This window comes from Zonotrichia albicollis, unplaced genomic scaffold (genome assembly GCF_047830755.1).
Source record: "Zonotrichia albicollis isolate bZonAlb1 unplaced genomic scaffold, bZonAlb1.hap1 Scaffold_73_unloc_1, whole genome shotgun sequence".
Taxonomy (NCBI): Eukaryota; Metazoa; Chordata; class Aves; order Passeriformes; family Passerellidae; genus Zonotrichia; species Zonotrichia albicollis.
The window spans coordinates 301,937-315,870 of record NW_027428459.1 but is presented as its reverse complement, the minus strand read 5'-3'; the positions used below and the strand labels follow the sequence as shown (position 1 = coordinate 315,870).

The following is a 13,934-nucleotide window of genomic DNA, read 5'->3' as shown; positions in this document are numbered from 1 at the left end:
CAAGGCTGAGCGGAAAAGGCCCCTCGGGGGGACATCGGGGGGTGGCGGTGCCGTCCTGCCGGGGACGGCCTGGGGGGATCTCGTTGCCCTCGGCTGTGGCACGGAGGCAAATCCCATCGTGTCCTTGTCCTTCCTCCCCCAGAGCAGGAGCGGAGCATGGAGAGCAGGGAGGACAAATGCCCGCGGCAGGAGCTGGTGGAAGAGGCCGTTTTGAGCGGCTCCACGGCGCAGGAAGGCAACGGGGAGGAAAAGGCGCGGAGATGCCGCTCGAGGAGGGGCTGCAAACGCAGCCGGCGGGGATGTGAGGGGGAAAGAGCCGGCCTGGGCCGGGAAGGCGGCCGGAGACGGAGGCAGAGCTCGGAGCTGGTGCTCCGTGAGCAGCTCCGTGATGGGGAGAAGCCCCACACGTGCGGGGAGTGTGGGAAGAGCTTCAGGTGGAACTCCGGACTGATCGAGCACCAGAGGATTCACACTGGGGAGAGGCCCTTTGAGTGTGGGGAGTGTGGGAAGAGCTTCACCCAGCGCGGCACTCTGATCACGCACGAGAGGACCCACACGGGGGAGAGGCCCTACGAGTGTGGGGAGTGTGGGAAGAGCTTCACAGAGAGCTCCAGACTGATCGTGCACCAGAGGATCCACACTGGGGAAAGGCCTTTCGAGTGTTCCGAGTGTGGGATGCGCTTCAGCCACAGGTCCACCCGGAACAAGCACCAGAGGATCCACACAGGGGAGAGGCCCTTCGAGTGTGACAAATGCAGGAAGAGGTTTCAGACCCGCGCCGATCTCTTCCGCCACTTTCAGACTCACACAGAGGAGAAGCCCTTCCAGTGCCCTGAGTGTGGGAAGGGGTACAAGAATAAGTCCAACCTCATCACCCACCAGCGTATCCACACTGGGGAGAGGCCCTTCGAGTGTGACAAATGCAGGAAGAGGTTTCGGACCAGCACCCATCTCCTCCAGCACTATCAGACTCACACAGAGGAGAGACCCTTCCAGTGCCCTGACTGTGGGAAAGGATTCAGGCAGAACTCCCACCTCATCAGGCACCGGCGCATCCACACAGGGGAGAGGCCCTACGAGTGTGATAAATGCAGGAAGAGGTTTCGGACCAGCTCTTATGTCCTCGAGCACTATCGGATTCACTCAGAGGAGAGGCCCTTCCGCTGCCCTGACTGCGGGAAGGGATTCAAGTACAACTCCAAACTCGTCAGGCACCGGCGCATCCACACTGGGGAGAGGCCCTACGAGTGTCCCCAGTGTGGGAAGAGCTTCTCACACAGCTCTGACTTGACCCAACACCAACGTAGACACCACTAAGGGAAGCCCTGTGAGTGCCCCGAGTGCGGGCAGAGCTTCGTGCGCTGCTCCAGCTCCATCCCCCACTGGAGGAGGCACTGTGGGCACAGCCCTGGTCACTCACATTCTCTGTGATCCATGCTGGGAACACACATGGAGGCTTCAAATTTTGGTTTGGCCTTAATATTTCTTCTTTCTCCATCTTTTTGCACTCCAAAATCTACGAGGGATGGATCTGTCACCTCAAAACCACTCAAATCCCACTGAAAACAGCTCAATTTTACCCCAAAACTGCTCAATTGCAACTCAAATAAGTCAATGTCATAAAAAACTCCATCGATTCTCAGCCACCTGAGTAAGATTGCGCTGGAAGGGGACTGAGAGAAGCGTGATCTCACTTAGGGTGGTGGGATAGGGATTATCTTGGGCTGGGTGTGTGGAATGTATTTTATACGAAATAAACCTGTCAGACCGACTGATTTCTCTCGCGTTCTTGTTCAGTCCGTTGCAGTTCTGTTTGCACAGTGCCGCCTCCCAGAGTGTCCCATCAGAGTTGCCGCCCTTGGCCTGAGCCCGCCCCTTTCCCCTCACGGTTCCCGCCCTTTCCCTGCCCCCTTTCCCCTCACGGTTCCCGCCCTTTCCCTGCCCCCTTTCCCCTCACGGTTCCCGCCCTTTCCCTGCCCCATTTCCCCTCACGGTTCGCCCGCCGGGATCGGGAGAGGAAGAGGAGGGAGGGAGGAAGAGTCCGAGCAGCTGCCACAGCAGAAGAGGAGAGGGAGCATCTCGTGCCCCAGGCGCTCCCTCAAAGTGCCAGAGCCCCAGAAGCATCGCCCCACATCCCGCAGGTTCCTGGGGAGGGGGAGCGCGGCCCAAATATCCCGGGGGGTGCCTGGGTTTGGGGTTTGTTTCGGGGGGATGTTTGCAGCTGGCAGGGCCCCAAAGCCGAGCCGCAAATGGCCCTCGGGGATACATCCGGGGTCTGCAGTGGCTGCTCCCAGTATGAGCCCAGTTGCTCCCCCGTGCGATTCCAGTTTCCTGGGCAATCCCAGTAATGGCCTGGTCATTCCCAGTATGGGCCTGTGCACTCCCAGTATCATCCTGGTCACTTCCCCTGCCTCCCTGCCTGATCCCAGTCACTCCCAGACGAGGTCACTCCCTCCCAGTGATTCCCCATGATGATGCAATTGTCTCCCAGCATGGTCCCAGTTGCTCCCAGTTCCTCCCACTTTCATCCAGTGTGTTCTCCGTTCTCCCAGTTGTCCCTGGCATAGTCCCAGGCACTCCCAGTGTGATCCCAGTCTCTCCCAGCAATGGCTCGGTCACTCCCACTCGCCCCCAGCGTGTTCCCAGTTCCCCCAACACCTTCCCAGTCAGTCCCAGTTTGGTGCCAATCACCACCTGCATGGTCTCCGACCCTCCCAGTATATCCCAGTTGCCCTGAACATTCTGGCAGTCATTGCCAGGCACTCCCAGTCACCTCAGCGTGGTTCACTTGCCCCCACTTTTACCCCAGTTGCTCCCAGTTCCTCTAATTCAGTCCCCAGTTGGCTCCCAGCATGGGCCTGGTAGCTCCCAGAAGCCCCCATTGAGGGTCCAATCACAGCCACTCTAATCCCAGTATGATTGTAGCCACTCCCAGTATGATCCCAGTATGATCCCAGCCCCCATGAGTGCGATCACAATCTGCCCTGGGAAGGCAGAGTGATCTCAGAATGATGTCCGTACAAACTCACTACAATCCCAGTGTCATCCCAGCGTGGTGTCAGTACAAAGCCAGTACAGTCCCAGTAATTCCATGTACGACCCCGGTATGATGTCAGTACAGAACCAGTACAGCCCCAGTCACTCCCAGTATGACCCCAGTATGATGTCAGTACAGAACCAGTGCAGTCCCAGTCACTCCCAGTACGACCCCAGTATGATGTCAGTACAGAACCAGTGCAGTCCCAATCACTCCCAGTACGAACCTGGTGTGACGTCAGTACAACGCCAGTACAGCCCCAGTTACCCCCAGTATGATGTCAGTACAGAACCAGTACAGCCCCAGTCACTCCCAGTACGACCCCAGTATGATGTCAGTACAGAACCAGTACAGCCCCAGTCACTCCCAGTATGATGTCAGTACAGAACCAGTGCAGCCCCAGTCACTCCCAGTACGATCCCAGCGCAGCCCCGTCCCTGGCAGCGCTGCCACTGCTGGGATCCCCCAGCCCTGTGTGCGTTCCCCCCTGGCGGATGTGCCGAGAGGAGCCCCAAGGGCTGGCAGTGGCCAGGCAGGGTCCCCAGCAAGGCCCAGTTTGGATGTGCAGCCCCCAGTTTGCCCAGTTCGCCTCTCCTTTGGCCCGGGCCGGGTTCACCCCTCCCGCAGCGGCTGGAGCAGCCGAGAGCCCCGCGCTGCCCATCCCGACCTGTCCCGGCTCCATCCGCGCTCCTGCCGCGGCTGCGAGGGCTGCGGGAACGGGGCACGGAGAGTGCGGCTGCTGCTGGGGGAGGAGGAGGAGGGAGGGAAGGGCAGGGATGAACGATGAGGAAGAGGCGGGGTCGAGGGGAGGAGCAGGGGGGAGGTTGGGCTGAAGAGGAGGAGCGGGAGGAAGAGGAAGAGGAGGGACAAAGGCGGATCGAGGCAGAGCGGACGGATCCACGCGGTCGACCAGCCTGAATTCGCAGCCCCCGCCTGTGGGATCATCTCCCCCCGCATCGCGCCGGTGAGCAGGGACGGGAGCCCGGCCCTGATATCCCGGGGGGTGCCTGGGTTGGGTTTTTGGGGGGATGTTTGGAGAATGAAGAAGTCCAAGGCTGAGCGGAAAAGGCCCCTCGGGGGGACATCGGGGGGTGGCGGTGCCGTCCTGCCGGGGACGGCCTGGGGGGATCTCGTTGCCCTCGGCTGTGGCACGGAGGCAAATCCCATCGTGTCCTTGTCCTTCCTCCCCCAGAGCGGGAGCGGAGCATGGAGAGCAGGGAGGACAAATGCCCGCGGCAGGAGCTGGTGGAAGAGGCCGTTTTGAGCGGCTCCACGGCGCAGGAAGGCAACGGGGAGGAAAAGGCGCGGAGATGCCGCTCGAGGAGGGGCTGCAAACGCAGCCGGCGGGGATGTGAGGGGGAAAGAGCCGGCCTGGGCCGGGAAGGCGGCCGGAAACGGAGGCAGAGCTCGGAGCTGGTGCTCCGTGAGCAGCTGCGTGATGGGGAGAAGCCCCACACGTGCGGGGAGTGTGGGAAGAGCTTCAGCCAGCGCAGCACTCTGACCAGGCACCAGAGGACCCATCTTGGGGAGAGGCCCTACGAGTGTGGGGAGTGTGGGAAGAGCTTCACCCAGAGCTCCAGCCTGATGCAGCACCAGAGGTCCCACCTTCGGGAGAAGCGCCACGAGTGTGGGGAGTGTGGGCAGAGCTTCCGATGGAGGTCGCAGCTCATCAGGCACCAGAGGATTCACACTGGGGAACGGCCCTACGTGTGTGGGGAGTGTGGGGACAGCTTCAGTAGGAACTCCCATTTGATCAGGCACCAGAGGACCCACACTGGGGAGAGGCCCTACGAGTGTGTGCAGTGTGGGAAGAGCTTCACAGTGAGCTCCAGCCTGATCCAGCACCAGAGGATCCACACTGGGGAGAGGCCTTTCGAGTGTTCCGTGTGTGGGATGCGCTTCAACCACAGCTCCACCCGGAAGAAGCACCAGAGGAGCCACACAGGGGAGAGGCCCTTCGAGTGTGACAAATGCAGGAAGAGGTTTCAGACCCGCGCCCATCTCTTCCGCCACTTTCAGACTCACACAGAGGAGAGGCCCTTCCAGTGCCCTGAGTGTGGGAAGGGATTCAGGCAGAACTCCAACCTCATCGCCCACCAGCGTATCCACACAGGGGAGAGGCCCTACGAGTGCGATAAATGCAGGAAGAGGTTTCGGACCAGCGGCCTTCTCGTCAGGCACTATTGGATTCACACAGAGGAGAGGCCTTTCCAATGCCCTGATGTGGGAAGGGATTCAGGCACAACTCCTCCCTTGTCACCCACCGGCGCATCCACACTGGGGAGAGGCCCTACGAGTGTCCCCAGTGTGGGAAGAGCTTCTCAGACAGCTCTAACTTGACCCAACACAAACGTAGACACCACTAAGGGAAGCCCTGTGAGTGCCCCGAGTGCGGGCAGAGCTTCGTGCGCTGCTCCAGCTCCATCCCCCACTGGAGGAGGCACTGTGGGCACAGCCCTGGTCACTCACTTTCTCTGTGATTCAGGTTGGGAACAGACATGGAGGCTTCAAATTTTAGTTTGGCCTTAATATTTCTTCTTTCTCCATCTCTTTGCACTCCAGAATCTACGAGGGATGGATCTGTCACCTCAAAACCACTCAATTCCCACATAATACATCTCGATCTTACAACAAAACTGCTCAATCGCAACTCAAAAATGTCAATGTCATAAAAAACTCACTCGATTCTCAGCCACCTGAGTAAGATTGGGCTGGAAGGAGACTGGGAGAAGCATGACCTCAGTTAGGGTGGTGGGATGGGGATTATCTTGGGCTGGGTGTGTGGGATGTATTTGATACTAAATAAAACTCTCAGACTTACAGATTTCTCTCCCGTTCATGTTCAGTCGGTTGCAGTTCTGTTTGCACAGTGCCGCCTCCCAGAGTGTCCCCTCAGAGTTGCCGCCCTTGGCCTGAGCCCGCCCCTTTCCCCTCACGGTTCCCGCCCTTTCCCTGCCCCCTTTCCCCTCACGGTTCCCGCCCTTTCCCTGCCCCCTTTCCCCTCACGGTTCCCGCCCTTTCCCTGCCCCCTTTCCCCTCACGGTTCCAGCCGGTTCGGGGAGTGTAGCAGGGCTGGGGGAGATGGAAGAGGAGGGATGAAGGCGGAGAGAGAGCAGCGAGTGAAGGAGGGGAAGAAGGCGGGGTTGGGGAGGAGAAAGAGGAGAAGGGATGGAAGGGGCGGGATGGAAGAGGAGAAGGAGGCGGAGATAACGCTGAGGAGCGGGAGGGAGGATGGAAGAGGAGGAGCGGGAGGAAGAGGAGGGACAAAGGCGGATCGAGGCTGAGCGGACGGATCCACGCGGTCTGGAGCCCGGCCTGAATTCGCAGCCCCCACCTGTGGGATCATCGCCCCCGCAACGCGCCGGTGAGCAGGGACGGGAGCCCGGCCCTGATATCCCGGGGGGTCCCTGGGTTGGGTTTTTGGGGGGATGTTTGGAGAATGAAGAAGTCCAAGGCTGAGCGGAAAAGGCCCCTCGGGGGGACATCGGGGGGTGGCGGTGCCGTCCTGCCGGGGACGGCCTGGGGGGATCTCGTTGCCCTCGGCTGTGGCACGGAGGCAAATCCCATGGTGTCCTTGTCCTTCCTCCCCCAGAGCAGGAGCGGAGCATGGAGAGCAGGGAGGACAAATGCCCGCGGCAGGAGCTGGTGGAAGAGGCCGTTTTGAGCGGCTCCACGGCGCAGGAAGGCAACGGGGAGGAAAAGGCGCCGAGATGCCGCACGAGGAGGGGCTGCAAACGCAGCCGGCGGGGATGTGAGGGGGAAAGAGCCGGCCTGGGGCGGGAAGGCGGCCGGAGACGGAGGCAGAGCTCGGAGCTGGTGCTCCGTGAGCAGCTCCGTGATGGGGAGAAGCCCCACACGTGCGGGGAGTGTGGGAAGAGCTTCAGGTGGAAGTGCCAAGTGATCAAGCACCAGAGGATTCACACTGGGGAGAGGCCCTATGAGTGTGGGGAGTGTGGGAAGAGCTTCAGCCAAGTCAACAATCTGGTCACGCACCAGAGGAGCCACACTGGGGAGAGGCCTTTTGAGTGTGGGCAGTGTGGGAAGAGCTTCAGGTGGAAGTCCCATTTGATCCCGCACCAGAGGATTCACACTGGGGAGAGGTCCTTTGAGTGTGGGGAGTGTGGGAAGAGCTTCACCCAGAGCTCCAGCCTGATCAATCACCAGAGGTCCCACCTTCAGGAGAAGCGCCACGAGTGTGGGGAGTGTGGGCAGAGCTTCCGATGGAGTTCGCAGCTCATCAGGCACCAGAGGACCCACACTGGGGAGAGGCCCTTTGAGTGTGGGGAGTGTGGGAAGAGCTTCACAGTGAGCTCCGGCCTGATCGTGCACCAGAGGATCCACACTGGGGAAAGGCCTTTCGAGTGTTCCGTGTGTGGGATGCGCTTCACCCAGAGCTCCCACCGGAACAAGCACCAGAGGAGCCACACAGGGGAGAGGCCCTTCGAGTGTGACAAATGCAGGAAGAGGTTTCAGACCCGTGCCGATCTCTTCTACCACTTTCAGACTCACACAGAGGAGACGCCCTTCCAGTGCCCTGAGTGTGGGAAGGGATTCCGGAAGAACTCCAACCTCATCGCCCACCAGCGCATCCACACTGGGGAGAGGCCCTACGAGTGTCCCCAGTGTGGGAAGAGCTTCTCACACAGCTCTAACTTGACCCAACACCAATGTAGACACCACTAAGGGAAGCCCTGTGAGTGCCCCGAGTGCGGGCAGAGCTTCGTGCGCTGCTCCAGCTCCATCCCCCACTGGAGGAGGCACTGTGGGCACAGCCCTGGTCACTCACATTCCCTGTGATCCATGCTGGGAACACACCTGGCTACTTCTCCTTTTAATTTCACCTGAATTTTTTTCTCTTCTCGATCTCTTTGCACTCCAAAAGCCAAGAGAGATGAATCTTTCACTGCAAAACTACTCAAATCCCAGTGAAAACAGCTCACTCTTGCCCCAGAATGCTCAATCCCTCCTGAGAAAAACTCCATGCCATACAAATTTTCCTCGATTCTACAGCCAGCCTGTGGTTTAGAGTAGTGGGATCTCAATTAGTGTGGTGGGGTGGGGATTGTGTGGAGCTGGGTGTGTGGGATGTATTTGATAGCAAATAAAACTCTCAGAGTTACAGATTTCTCTCCTGTCCATGTTCAGTCCCTTGCAGTTCTGTTTGCACAGTGCCGCCTGCTGAGCTCATTGTGTTTGTGTCCCTTTTTCTCTCCTGCCTCTCTTTGCCTGCTCTGTTTCTCTCTCAGTGTCTCCCTTGATCCTGGGACCACCAGAGACCCTGCCCTGATTTAATTGACCCCTGCCCTGATTTAATTGACCCCTATCCTGATTTAATTGACCCCTGATCTGATTTAATTGACCTATTGCCTGATTTAATTGACCCCTCCCCTGATTTAATTGACCTCTGCCCTTATTTAATTGATCCATTGCCTGATTTAATTGACCCCTTGCCTGATTTAATTGACCCCTCCCCTGATTTAATTGACCCATTTCCTGATTTAAATTTCCCATTGCCTGATTTAATTGACCCTTTGCCTGATTTAATTGACCCCTCCCCTGATTTAATTGACCCCTCCCTTGATTTAATTGATCCATTGCCTGATTTAATTGACCCATTGCCTTATTTAATTGACCACTTGCCTGATTTAATTGACCCCTGATCTGATTTAATTGACCCCTTGCCTGATTTAATTGACCCCTTGCCTGATTTAATTGACCCCTCCCTTGATTTAATTGACCCCTCCCCTGATTTAATTGACCTCTGCCTTGATTTAATTGACCCCTTGCCTGATTTAATTGATACATTACCTGATTTAATTGACCCCTTGCCTGATTTAATTGACCTCTGCCCTGATTTAATTTTCCCTTGCCTGATTTAATTGACCCATTTCCTGATTTAAATTTCACATTGCCCGATTTAATTGACCCCTTGCCTGATTTAATTGATCCATTGCCTGATTTAATTGACCTCTGCCCTGATTTAATTTTCCCTTGCCTGATTTAATTGGCCCATTGCTTGATTTAATTGACCCCTCCCTTGATTTAATTGACCCCTCCCCTGATTTAATTGACCCCTACCCTGATTTAATTGACCCATTGCCTGATTTAATTGACCCCTTGCCTGATTTAATTGACCCCTATCCTGATTTTATTGACCCCTGCCCTGATTTAATTGACCCCTCCCTTGATTTAATTGATCCATTGCCTGATTTAATTGACCCATATCCTGATTTAATTGACCCCTGCCCTCATTTAATTGACCCATATCCTGATTTAATTGACCCCTGATCTGATTTAATTGACCCCTATCCTGATTTAATTGACCCCTCCCCTGATTTAATTGACCACTTGCCTGGTTTAATTGACCCATTGCCTGATTTAATTGACTCCTGCCCTGATTTAATTGACCCATTGCCTGATTTAATTGACCCCTCTGTCCCCACCGACCCTCCCCTGAATATTAATTATTTTATTTCCCAATTATTATTTTAATTTCCAGTCCCCGGAGCTGAAGTCCTGAGGGCTGGCAGGGAAATGTCTCTGTAGGATTTTGCTCTGTTTGTCTTCAAGGTCGGGAACATCTTTTCCTGGCTGGGAGCTGGAATTCCAGACTTTTGGAATGTGTGGAGGGCGATAAGGACTGGGATTAAATATGGAGTGGGATCAATTAGGGACTGGGGTTAAATATGAATTGGGATTAAATATGGACTGGGATTAAATATGGACTGGGATTAAATATGGTTTGGAATCAAATATGGACTGGGATCAATTATGGAGTGCGATTAAATAGATTTGGATCAAATATGGACTGGGATCAAATAGGAACTGGGGTAAAATATGGATTGGGATCAAATCAGGACTGGGATCAAATATGGAACTGGGGTAAAATATGGACTGGGATCAAATATGGACTGGGATTGTGCAGACTGGTATAAACTGGACTGAGATTATTTAGACTGCAATAAAATATGGACTGGGAATCTTATGGATTGGGATCACACAGACTGGGATAAACTGGACTGAGATTATTTAGACTGGGATCAAATCCGGACTGGGATCAATTTATGACTGGGATCAAATATAGCCTGGGATCAAATATGGACTGGGATCTTATGGACAGGGATGAAATATGGATGGGGATCAAATATGGACTGGGATCAAAAATATATTGGGATCAAATGGACTGGGTTTCTACAGACTGGGATAAACTGGACTGAGATTATTTAGACTGGGATCAAATATGGACTGTGGTAAAAAATGGACTGGGATCAAATGGACTGGGATAAAATATGGACTGGGGTCAAATAGGGACTGGGATCAAATAGGGACTGAGATAAAATATGGACTGGAATCCTACAGACTGGGATAAACTGGACTGAGATTATTTCGACTGGGATCATGTATGGACTGGGATCAACTTTGTACTGGGATCAAATATGGACTGGGATCAAATACAGACTGGGATGAAATAGGGACTGGGATCAAATATGGAATGGGATCAAAAATATATTGGGATCAAATGGACTGGGTTTCTACAGACTGGGATAAACTGGACTGAGATTATTTAGACTGGGATCAAATACGGACTGGGATTAAATATGGATTGGGATCAAATATGGACTGTGGTAAAATATGGACTGGGATCAAATGGACTGGGATAAACTGGACTGGGATAAAATATGGACTGGGGTCAAATAGGGACTGGGATTGTAGAGAGTGGACCAAATATGGAGTGGGATTAAATAGGAACTGGGATCAGATATGGACTGGGATCAAATATGGACTGGGATAATCCTGACTGGGATAAACTGGACTGGGATAAAATATGGACTGGGGTCAAATAGGGACTGAGATAAAATATGGACTGGAATCAAATGGACTGGGATCCTACAGACTGGGATAAACTGGACTGGGATCAAATCAGGACTGGGATCAAATCAGGACTGGGATCAAATATGGAACTAGGATCAAATAGGAACTGGGATTAAATATGGATTGGAATCAAATAGGAACTGGGATAAACTGGACTGGGATTAAATATGGATTGGGAACAAATATGGAATGGGATGAAATGCGAACTGGGATCAAATATAGACTGGGATAATTCTGACTGGGGTAAACTAGAGTGAGATTATATAGACTAAGATCAAATATGGACTGGGATCAGATATGGACTGGGATTAAATATAGATTGGGAACAAATATATATTGGGATCAAATGGACTGGGTTTCTACAGACTGGGATAAACTGGAGTGAGATTATTTAGACTGGGATCAAATGGACTGGGATAAAATATGGACTGGGGTCAAATATGGACTGGGATTGTAGAGAGCGGACCAAATATGGACTGGGATTAAATGGGAACTGGGGTCAGATATGGACTGGGATCTTATGGACTGGGATGAAATATGGATGGGGATAAAATATGGACTGGGATCAAAAACATATTGGGATCAAATGAACTGGGTTTCTACAGACTGGGATAAACTGGACTGAGATTATTTAGACTACGATCAAATACGGACTGGGATTAAATATGGATTGGGATCAAATATGGACTGTGGTAAAATATGGACTGGGATAAACTGGACTGGGATCAAATATGGACTGGGGTCAAATAGGGACTGGGATCCTACAGAGTGGACCAAATATGGAGTGGGATTAAATAGGAACTGGGATAAAATATGGACTGGGATCAAATATGGACTGTGATCAAATGGACTGGGATAAAATATGGACTGGGGTCAAATAGGGACTGGGATCAAATAGGGACTGAGATAAAATATGGAGTGGAATCAAATGGACTGGGATCCTACAGACTGGGATAAACTGGACTGAGATTATTTAGACTGGGATCATATATGGACTGGGATCAGATATGGACTGAGATAAAATATGGACTGGAATCAAATGGACTGGGATAAAATATGGACTGGGCTCAAATATGGACCGGGACCATCCCGACAGAGACGGCTGCACCGGAACCGAGAGAGCCGAGGCCGTCCCGCCCCGCCCAGTCCCGCCCAGTCCCTCCCAGTTCCTCTCAGTCTCTCCCGGTTCCCTCCCATTCCCTCCCAGTCCCTCCCGGTTCCCTCCCAGTTCCCGCCCATTCCCTCCCAGTCCCGCCCATTCCCTCCCAGTCCCTCCCAGTCCCTCCCAGTTCCTTTCAGTCTCTCCAAGTTCCCTCCCATTCCCTCCCAGTTCCTTTCAGTCTCTCCCAGTTCCCTCCCATTCCCTCCCAGTCCCGCCCATTCCCTCCCAGTCCCTCCCAGTTCCCTCCCATTCCCTCCCAGTCCCTCCCAGTCCCTCCCAGTTCCCTCCCAGTCCCTCCCAGTTCCTCCCATTCCCTCCCAGTTCCTCCCAGTCCCTCCCAGTCCCTCCCAGTTCCCTCCCCAAACCCCTCGGAGCCATCGCGGAGCTCCCGGTGCCGATCCCGATCCCAATCCCGAATCCCGGTTTCGATCTCGGTTCCGGTCCCGATCGCGGTCCCGGTTCGAGTCTCGCTCCCGATCCCAAATCCCGATCCCGGATTCCGATCTTGATCCTGTTCCCGGTTCGATCCGGTTCAGTTCGGTCCGGTTCGATCCGGTTCAGTTCAGTCCGGTTCGATCCGGTTCGGTCCGGTTCACGGCACCGGGGATGAAGATCGCGATCTTTGGAGCCACCGCAGAACCGGGCGGGTCACGCTGGGGCTGGCGCTGGAGCAGGGTACGGGACACCCCGAAAACGGGCACGGGACACCCCAAAAATGGGCACTGGGATCCTGAAATTTGGGGGAATTTGGGACCCCAAATTCGGGAATGGACGGAGCCAAAAATGGACACAGGGAGCCCAAAAATGGACACAGGGAACCCAAAATTTGCGAGAAATTGGGGAAACTTGGGACCCCAAAAACGGGCACGGGCACCCCAAAAATGGACACTGGGACCCCAAAATTTGGGGGAGTTTGGGGGAATTTGGGACCCCAAAAACCGGGAACAGTGGGACTTGGATCTGGTGCTCCAAGAGCAGCTCCGTGAGGGGAGAAGCCACACACGTGTGGGGAGTGTGGGAAGAGCTTCAGGTGGAACTGCGAACTGATCGAGCACCAGAGGATCCACACTGGGGAGAGGCCATTCGAGTGTGATAAATGCAGGAAGAGGTTTCGGACCAGCACCCATCTCCTCAGGCACTATTGGAGTCACAGAGAGGAGAGACCCTTCCAATGCCCTGAGTGTTGGAAGGGATTCAAGCGTAACGGCAACCTCGTCACCCACCGGCGCATCCAGACTGGGGAGAGGCCCTACGAGTGTCGCCAGTGTGGGAAGAGCTTCTCACAGAGCTCTAACTTGACTCGACACCAATGGAAGCACCACGAAGGGATGACCTGTGAGTGCCCCGAGTGCGGGCAGAGCTTCGTGCGCTGCTCAACCTCACGGATGTGGATTGTTATGGGCTGGCAGAGAATGATGTATTTGACAGCAAATAAAAGTCTGAGACGTACAACTTTCTTTCACGTTCATGTTCAGTCGGTTGCAGTTCTGTTTGCACAGTGCCGCCTCCCAGAGAGTCCCCTCAGAGTTGCCGCCCTTGGCCTGAGCCCGCCCCTTTCCCCTCACGGTTCCCGCCCTTTCCCTGCCCCCTTTCCCCTCACGGTTCCCGCCCTTTCCCTGCCCCCTTTCCCCTCACGGTTCCCGCCCTTTCCCTGCCCCCTTTCCCCTCACGGTTCCAGCCGGTTCGGGGAGAGGAGCAGGGCTGGGGGAGATGGAAGAGGAGGGATGAAGGCGGAGAGAGCGCAGCGATGGAAGGAGGAGAAGAAGGTGGGGTTAGGGAGCAGGAGGAGGAGAAGGGATGGAAGGGGCGGGATGGAAGAGGAGAAGGAGGCGGAGATAACGCTGAGGAGAGGGCGGGGGGATG

General features: G+C 54.7%; 1 pseudogene; it reads left to right on the top strand.

Annotated features, from left to right (window-relative positions):
• Positions 1-129: 129 nt before the first annotated feature.
• On the top strand, positions 130-8,172 carry LOC141728008 (uncharacterized; annotated as a pseudogene).
• Positions 8,173-13,934: the final 5,762 nt, after the last annotated feature.